This window comes from Ornithorhynchus anatinus, chromosome 10 (genome assembly GCF_004115215.2).
Source record: "Ornithorhynchus anatinus isolate Pmale09 chromosome 10, mOrnAna1.pri.v4, whole genome shotgun sequence".
Lineage (NCBI taxonomy): Eukaryota > Metazoa > Chordata > Mammalia > Monotremata > Ornithorhynchidae > Ornithorhynchus > Ornithorhynchus anatinus.
This window is the reverse complement of record NC_041737.1, coordinates 36,478,532-36,488,077: the sequence shown is the minus strand read 5'-3', so window position 1 is coordinate 36,488,077 and position 9,546 is coordinate 36,478,532. Positions and strand designations below refer to the sequence as shown.

The 9,546-nt window shown below is 44.5% G+C and overlaps 1 non-coding gene across 1 annotated transcript; it reads left to right on the top strand.

The window, feature by feature from the left end:
- The first annotated feature begins 3,859 nt into the window (after nt 1-3,859).
- Nucleotides 3,860-3,997, top strand: LOC114814922. Its single transcript, XR_003762717.1, has one exon. It is a non-coding gene; the product is annotated as a small nucleolar RNA SNORA7 (small nucleolar RNA).
- The last annotated feature ends 5,549 nt before the right edge of the window (nt 3,998-9,546 follow it).

Here is a 9,546-nt window from a genome sequence, read left to right as displayed (position 1 = left end):
ACTGTTTCCACTGAGACTGCTCAACTGAAGGTAATTTAGGACAAGCCAGTTAAAACCAAAGTGGTGGAGTGTGGGTAGGGGAAAATGGGGAAGAGAGGGACCTCTAGAATTCAAAACGTTAGAAATCTAATGTACAGGTCAGATTGCTCTCTATTCCTGTGGTGAATCATCCTCTCCTCTCTTCTCTACCTAATACCTTTCCCTCTCTTCTTTCCTTCCTTTCCTTAGTCATAGCAACAGGAAGGGAGGGAAGGAAGGAGAGAGGAGAGCGAGGGAGGAAGGAAAGGACGGTTGGGAGATGTGGAAGGAGATGGGGAGGGGAGAGAAATAGATTCAAGAAAAAACCCCTGTCAGATTCAATCCAAACAAGAATCCCTGGGCCCCAAGGGCTCAGGCAAAGTAAATGTTCCCCAACTCAAGGGTCTCGAGTTGGATGAGCAGGCAAGCTCCAGGCACAGTTCCATTCATTCATTCATTCAGTTCATTTGATCGTATTTATTGAGTGCTTACTGTGTGCAGAGCACTGTACTAAGCACTTGGGAGAGTACAGTATAACAACAAACACATGACCTGCCTGCAGCAAGCTTACAGTTTAGATGGGAAGACAGACTGGGTGATTCTGAACCTCTTCCCCTTCCTCTGAAGGGGAACTGCCCTACCCGATGTCTTTTTCTGATCTACAGATCTCTCCCTGCAGAGTCAGTGTCCAATGCAGATTTGGGCTGCTAATAAGGTTTTCCATGGGAAAAATCTTTCCCTGACATTTACTTGCCCCTTGCAGTGAGAGCTAGGGTTCAGTCAGTCAATCAATCAAGCGTATTTACTGAGTGCTTACTGAGAGCAGAGCACCATACTAAGCACTTGGGAGAGTATGATAGAATGGGTAGATACGTTCCCTGGCTTCAAGGAACTTACAGTCTAGGCAGACCACACTGAAGTTGTCGCACCCTTCAGCTTAAGGGAGATCCAAGATCCCAACAGGTTCAAAGATGGAGTGGGTCCCTGGGTTGATGTGGTGATGGGGCTTGGACCCCTGGAAACTTGCATTGATGACTGCAAGCCCCAAGGACCACACCTGAGTAATGCTCTCCCTAATGGTCACTCAGTGGCCACCTGGGCCCTGGCATCAACAAATACCAATCCCCAAGGGGCTCACTCTTTCCCTGAGCCAAGTCGAGCTCAGTGTCTCCCGGATATTATTGAGGCTGCAGACTTAGCCATAGAATCACGAGGATAGCTCTCCCTTTCCCCAGTTTTTCACTGGTTGGTGGGATTTAGTAAACAAATTAGGGGTGTCACTCTCTGGTATGGACAGATGCATTCTTTGGACAGCTGGGTATTTGCTGTTTTGGCATTTATGAATGATTATTTCACTGGGAAATGAGGAGATGTGCATAGCCAGGGGCAGATATGGTTTCCCCATTTGCCCAACATTGAAATACCTGCAACTTTGTTTCTTATGATATTAACTTCTGTGGCTTTCTGCTGATGAAGTGAATACCCACTTTTTTGATTCCGTAGTTAGGGCTGCTGTCTGCCAAAATGAAATGCCTTACTGTGGAGCAAACCCAGTCTCCTGGCAAACACCCAGGATTTAAATACTCCCCGATCACAGGTGAGTTCAAGTTTCCCTTTTCCCTTTGCAGTTGATGAGCAGCATCAAAATGCCAGAAGTCTTTGTGGGTGCTTTTTTTTAACTTTTTCATTCTCTGGAATTTTTTTGCTAACCATTCATGTGAGACTTAACGTGTCCAAAACAGAACTCTTTATCCCCCCCCGCCCCAAGCCCTGTCCCTCCCATGACTTTCCTATCCCTGTAGATGGCACCACCATCCTCCCTAACTCACAAGCCCATCACCTTTGAATTATGCTCAATTTATCTCTTTCATTCAAGCCACAACTCAATCTGTCACCAAATCTTGCCAGTTCAACGTACACAGCATCGCTAAAATCCACCCTTTCCTCTCCATTCAAACTGCTTTCACGTTAATCCAAAAACTCAACCTATCCTGTCTTGATTACCGCATCAACCTCCTTGCTGACTTCCCTGCTTCCTATCTCTCCCCATTCCAGTCCTTACTTCACTCTACTTTCAGGATCATTTTTCTACAAAGCTGTTCAGTCCACGTTCCCTACTCCTCAAAAGCTTCCAGTGGTTGCCTGCCTACCTACACACCAAATACAAACTCCTTACCATTGGCTTCAAAGCACTCAATCCCCTTGCCCCATCCCATTTTACCTCGCTGGTTTCCTACTGCAACCCATCCCACATGCTTTGCTCCTCTAATGCCAATCTATTTACTGTTCCTCAATCTCATTAATCCCATGGCTGACCCCTCGCCCACATCCTACGTCTGACCTGGAAAACCCTCCCTCTTCATATCTGACAGATCCCACTCCCTTCAAAACCTTATTAAAAGCACATCTCCTCCAAAAGGTCTTCCCCGACTAAGTCCTCGTTTCCTTTTCTCCCACTCCCTTCTGGGTTGCTCTTGCATTTGAATTTTCACCCTTTATTCATTCCTCTCTCAACCCAACAGCATTTATGTACAAATAAATAATTTATATATTAATAATATCTGTCTCCCCTTCTAGACTGTAACCTCATTGTGGGTAGGGAACACGTCTACCAACTCTGTTATATTGTACTTTCCCAAGTGCTTTGTATAGTGCTCTGCACATGGTAAGAGCTCAATAAATGATTGATTGATTGATTGACTCTTTCTCATTGTTTGTGAGATCTTGATATTAAAAGAAATTGTCCAAGGGGAAAATTAACAAATGACCAGAACAGTTTTTTTCCAGGAACTCCCTGGTTAAATCAGACTTTGGGGTTGGAACAAGTAATGCAACTCCTCCAGTGTCTCAACCCCAAGAGGCACGCTGAGAAGCAGCGTGGCTCAGTGGAAAGAGCATGGGCTTTGGAGTCAGGGCTCATGAGTTCGAATCCCAGCTCTGCCACTTGTCGGCTGTGTGACTGTGGGCAAGTCACTTCACTTCTCTGTGCCTCAGTTCCCTCATCTGTAAAATGGGGATTAAGACTGTGAGCCCCACGTGGGACAACCTGATTCCCCTATGTTTACCCCCGCGCTTAGAACAGTGCTCGGCACATAGTAAGCGCTTAACAAATACCAACATTATTATTATTAAGAGGAGCTGGGGAAATGCTAAACCAGTCAATCAGTCAATCCTATCGATCAAACAACCAATTCGTTAAGTGCTGGAAACCAGTGTACCTGATAATTCTAGAGGGGAAAAATTAGACTTCTCTGTAAAAAAAAAAAAGCGGGGACTTTCCACCCTGTAATCATTTTTAAATAGTTTACAAATGAGTTATTAAAATGACAAAACAAATGAAGAGACATTTCACACTTCCAGGTGTGATGGATTTAGGAGACGTCATTTGGAGACCTAACGAAACAAACAGAGATGTTGCCTGAGTAACTCAGAAAGAATCTGGAAACCAAAAATCGCTGGTGGTGGCAGAGGAAGGAGGAGATAAGAATGATGATGACTCAGCACTCATCCAACCTGGAAGTCTTGCAGTTTGAGAGGTAGATTCCTTTAATATTCTCACAGGCAGGCAGAGGAAATGGGGGACTCTCCAGTAGTTGATCTTTTGAAAGTAGGACAGGCAGGAAAAGGGCTGGATCAGATGACCTCTCGAGGCCCTTTCCAAGATTCTGACTCATCGGGATTTTTCTACTTCATCACCGGTGAAATACATACCCCAAACCACTGTGGAAGAGGTAAGTCCTCAGCCCAGTAGGTAAGTAGAGAGGACTTTCTTCAGCTCATCTGCCCTAGGTTAATTCATTCATTATTTCATTATTCATTTATTCAACAGTATTTATTGAGTCCCCTCTCGGGATCGCACCTGGAGAGTTTCCGGTGCTCTACCAGTTTCGGCTACAGGAGGGAGAGTCAAGCAGAGGCCTACCCATTCCATTCCTAGCTTGGGCAGTGGCTAGCGAGTGGAAGGCAATTTGCTACAGGTCAAAACTCACCCGTGCTGGGCAGCAGCGGCATGGGAGAGGCTCAAAAGTGGAGACTGAAGTTCACTGCATAGAAGAAGGCAATGGTAAACCACTTTCATATTTTTACCAAGATAACTCTGTGGATACACTACTAGAACAACTGCAGATGGAGGTGGGGCATTCTGGGAGAGATGTGTCCGTGGGAGTCGCTATGAGTCGGAAACAATTCAACAGCATAAGACAAGACAAATTTATTGAGTACCAACTGAGTACAGAGAACTGTACCTCAGGCCTACATGGTGCACATCACTGAACTAGGTTTTTGAAAGCAGACAATAGATGTAAAAGTCACAATCCCTGCCCTCAGAAAGTTTCCAAATCTAATGGAGGAGAAAGACAGGCACAGATTGTCTACCAGCAGTGGAGAACGGGAGGAAAATCATAGATAAAACCAATTACAGCAAGAGTTTGCGGTGAAATGAACAATCAAATACATAAATGACTAAATCTAGACCGTATGCTCATTCTAGAATATAAGCTCGTTCTAGACCGTAAGTTCTATCTGGCCAGGGATTGTGTGTATTGACTCTTATTGTACTCTCCCAAGCGCTTAGTGCAGTGCTCTGCACACATTAGTGCTCAGTAAATATGATTCATTGATTGATTAACTGAAAGATGGAAAAATGAATGAACTACAGTGGAAATTAACTTGGGGAAATGCCTTCTGAAGAGGGTAGGTTTTGAGGGAGGGCTTTGAAGATGGAGAGGGATATGGTCTGGTGGATGTGAAGCAAGAGGAAGGTTGCTCAAGGAACTGACACAGTCAAATGGAACAAACCCCGTGGTGATAAAGCTTCCAGTTGGGACATTCGAATGCCTTGGAGAGAGTCAAGGGGTCACTTGGTTACGCTTGGCTGGTTCAGCGAGATTTCTTTTCTCAGAGGGAAATGTCTCTGCTGGAGGCAGGGTCAGGGAAGGACCACTTTTACCTAGTTATCTATTCTAGCTAGGGAGATAGGAGGGGAGAGAGAATAGAGGGAATGTTGCGAATTGGAGGAGAATCGGAGTTGGATTGTTCTCCAGTACTAATTGTTTTCTCCAGTGTTTCGTTCACAACTAGATGCTATTAAACCTAATAATGACTGTTAATGAGTTCATTTAAATGAACCTGCACGTATTTCTCCTGCCTAGCATGCTGAAGGTGTTGTGAGAATGGGGTGTGCCTGCAAAATCAGCAGCGGCCCTGGGGAGTAAAGAAAACCCTAATTTAGTTCCCTTGTCTTTCCCTGGTCTGAGGAATGAAAGGAAGGGGAGTGGAATGCGGGGGATGCAATTTAGTTCTTCTCTAAAGTCTTGGATCATGGTGATGGAAGGCAAGTTGAGCTCTATGGGATCCTAGGTGACCAAAGAATAGGAAAGAGCACGGTCCCTTGGCTTTCCTCACCCCCACTCCACAGAGTTGGCCCCCAACTTCAAGGTAGAGGGCTGTGCTGCCCAGCCTGAGCCTGGAAACCAAGTTCATCTGGAGAAACTGAGCTAGTTATCATATCCCCTACAGTCGGGTCTCCCCTACTAGACCAGGCAGGGATCATCTCTACCAACCCTATTGTATTCTCCCAAAGAGCTGTCCCACATGTGGCTCACATCTAAGTAAGAGAGAGTAGGATTTAATCCCCATTTTACAGTTGAGGAAACCAAGGCGAAGAGAAGTTAAGTGATCTGCCCAGGATCACAGAGCAAATAGTTGGCAGAACAAGGATTAGAACACAGCTCCTCTGAGTCCCAGGCCCGTGCTCTTTTCTCTAAACCTTGAAGGGCTCAGATGATAGCTCTGATCATGAAAGACCTCCTAGTGTCCACAGTTTAGTGGAAAACCAATAAATGAAATATTAGTCACTAGCCTCACCATGAACCCTGTCAGAATCATTGTGATGGATTATCCTTAGAGCCTGTCAGGGAAGTGGCGGGGCATTGCGGAAGGAGCACGGGTCTGAGAGTCAGAGGACTGGGGTTCAAATTCCAGATCTGCTACTTATCTGCCCCTTATCCTCATAATGGGGATTCAATACCTGTTCTCCCTTCTAGTTAGACTGTGAGCCCCATGCGGGGCCTGATTATCTTGTATCTACCCTAGTGCTTGGCATATAGTAAGAATTTAATGAATATTACATTATTGTTATTACTAGCATTTATAGATAGATGTTTACTGTGTTTATAGCTAGCTGCCACAATAAAGGTGATCATCAGCAAAAAAGCCCTCCTTTAAAAATTGGAAAACTCGCCTCCTCTCATAAAGAAGGGAGGAGGGCAGGTGCACACAGGAAATCAAGCAGACATAAAGGAATATGAACAGATTTGTGCAAAGGATGGGAAAAGTAATAACAATAACAAAAAAATCCTCAAATCCACTCACTTCTCTTTAACACATGTTATCACTGTGGAATTTGAATAGAACTTGGATAGGGAATTAGGGAGGAGCCTTCCAAATATGCATGTACAGCTGGTTAGTATATACAGATATGTATGTGTATGTATATTATATATTGGATATATAGATATTAGATATATTATAATTAGATATATATGAAGGATATATATAGGTAGATATAGATATATAGAAATTAGACATAATATATAGACATATGTGGATGGTATATGAATAATATATCTCTATCTACATATAGAGAGAGAGAGTTATCCTTCATAGTTTAAAGAAACAGCACTCTGGATGAATTTTACCTGCAAGTGTGTGTGCATGTGTGAGAGTGTGTGGTCGTAAAGGTCACTGTGGGACCCACGGTCCCGGACACCGTTTCTGCACAAAAAGGCTGTCCCTAGTTGTGTTGTCTTGCTTAGTGTTTGCAGGAGCTGGAATATTTTTCTCTTTGCCTCTGTGTCTTTCATTCCATATAATGCTTTTGCTCGAAGAGAGCCTCTCCTTAATAATTGCACGCAAAACAGTCAGAAGGACCAGTCGTGTGTAAGCATGTGGTGTTGATCAAGGCACGCATGCTTCAACACGAGTTTTATAATGATGGGATTATAAAACTAAACTAAAAGGTAGGTTAGGTTAGGTAGGTTAAACTAAAAGGTGGCTAAAAGGTGGGAAAGAATAAATACCCATTTTTAGGAAGGGAGAAGTGGTCACCTAGCCACACCCATCCAACTGATAAAAACATCTCCTCTCTGTAGCTTCATCTTCGATCTTAAAGGTAACTCTCCCTGAAAGAGGGAGTACACAGGGAAACCTCCACGTTAGAGGATGACGCTGAAAACTCTTCCAGGTGGCTAAATGCCAGGCAGATGGGGATAAACTGCAGGAAGATCTCAAAAGACTGGGTGAGTTGGCTAAAAGATGACTGATGAGGTTTAGTATGAACAAGCGCAAGGTAATACACTTAGGAAAAATAATCTAATAAAACTGCAAGATGATGAGTTCTGAGGTATCAATCATGATTTAGCAAAGACATCAAGGAGTCACCGTTGCCTCTCCTGCCAAATCAGAAGCAGTGTAACCTAGTCGAAAGAACATATGCCTGGGAGTCAGGAGACCAGGGTTTTAATGTCGCTTTGGCACTTGCCTGTTGTACGGCCTGGGGCACATAACTTCTCTGTGCCTCAGTTCCCTCCTGTGCAAAATGGGAATTAAATACCTGTTCTCCCGATGTAGGGCAAGGACAGTGTCAGATCTGGTTGTAATGTGTCTACCCAACATTTACTAAAGTGCTTGGCACTAGGTAAATGGCAACAAGTTATTATTAACTAATTACTTCATTACTCTGAGTGTTAGCAGAGATCTTGGCAAGACTGGGGATTTTGCTGGAATTTCTGGCTCCTTGGATAAGCCTGAAGGTGGCTAGCTGGGCACCAGGCATAGTGGACCCTCCCCCTCATTCCTCTTGCCACTGCCATCGTTTTTTTTTTATGTCCCATGTTAAGTATTTATTATGTGCCGGGCACTGTACTAGGTAATGGGGTAGATACAAGGTAATCAGGTTGGGCACAGTCTGTGTCCCAAATAGGGCTCACAGTCCTAATCCCCATTTTACAGATGAGGTAATTGAGGCCCAAAGAAGTTTGGTGACTTGCCTAAGGTCACACAGCCCACAAGTGGCAGACCTGAGATTAAAGAACCCAAGTAAATTCTACACCAAGGTGGGTGTACAACGCCCCTTCCAGGCTTGAGGATGGATAGTTTGAAGCACTTATCCCAGGAACATGCTAACTTCCTATCACCAGACAGCATGCCAGAAACAAGCAATCGTATTTATTGAGTGTTTACTGTATGCAGATAAATTGTGCTATATGCTTGAGAGAATACGCTATAACAGTAGAACAGTTCATAGACACGTGCCCTATCTACAACGAACTTTACAGTCTAGAGGGGAAGACAGACATTAATATAAATAAATTATGGACATGTGCTTAAGTGCTGAGTGGATGAGGGAGAGGTGAATAAAAGCAGCAAATCTAAGAGCAAGAATGCTGCAGAAGGGAATGGGAGAGGAGGAAATGTGGGCTTAGTCAGGGAAGGCCTTTTGGAGATGTGCCTTCAATAAGGGCTGGGTTGTAGTAGGAGAGCGGTGAGGTGAGGTAGGAGGGGGCAAGGGGATTGAGTGCTTTAAAGCAAACACCACCGTCTCGGCCAACTGACACTCAGGGGAAACGTAATTTTGTTTTTTTACTCACCCTTTGAGGGAGAAAAAAGGAGGCAATTGAGTGAAGGGCAGAGGGTGACAGCTGACCCTTGTGGGGAGATTGCCCTCGGGGTGAGCATGGCTTGGTGAAGGAACATCTCTGCACAGTGTTAACTGGTTCCAGCAGAGGAGAGAATGGTGGTGATGATGATGATGATGGTATTTAAGTACTTACTATGTGTCAAGCACTGTTCCAAACACTGGGGTAAATATAAGCTAATCAGGTTGGACACAGTTCCGATCCCACATCGGGCTCACAGTCTTAATCCCCATTTAACAGATGAGGTGGAAGCAGGACTAGAACCCAGGTCCTTCTGACTCCCAGGCCTGGGCAAGGCGGCAAGGTGAGGAAATGTGGTCCTAGATAAGCCAATCCCACTCTGGGTCCAGATCTAAAGTGCTAAATCTGCTCTGCCCCTCCTACCTTACCTCACTAATCTACAACCCAGTCTGCCCACTTTGCTCCTTTAATGCCAACCAACTCACTGTACCTTGATCTTGTCTTTCTCACTGCTGACCTCTTGCACAAATTGTCCCTCTGACCCAGAATTTTCTTCCCCTTTATGTGTGGTAGATCACCACTCTCCCCTTCTTAAAGGCCTTGTTAAAATCATATCTCTTTTTGCACTTTTTTGTGGTATTTGTTAAGTACTTACTCTGTGCCAGGTACAAAGTAATTAGGTTGGACACAGTCCATGTCCCAGATGGGGCTCACGATCTTCATTTCCATTTCACAGATGAGGAAATTGAGGCCCAGAGAAGATAAATGACTTGCCCCAGGTCACACAGCACACAAGTGACACAGCCAGTATAAGAACCCAGGTCCTTCTGACTCCCAGACCCATGCTTTATCCATTAGGCCATGTTGCTTC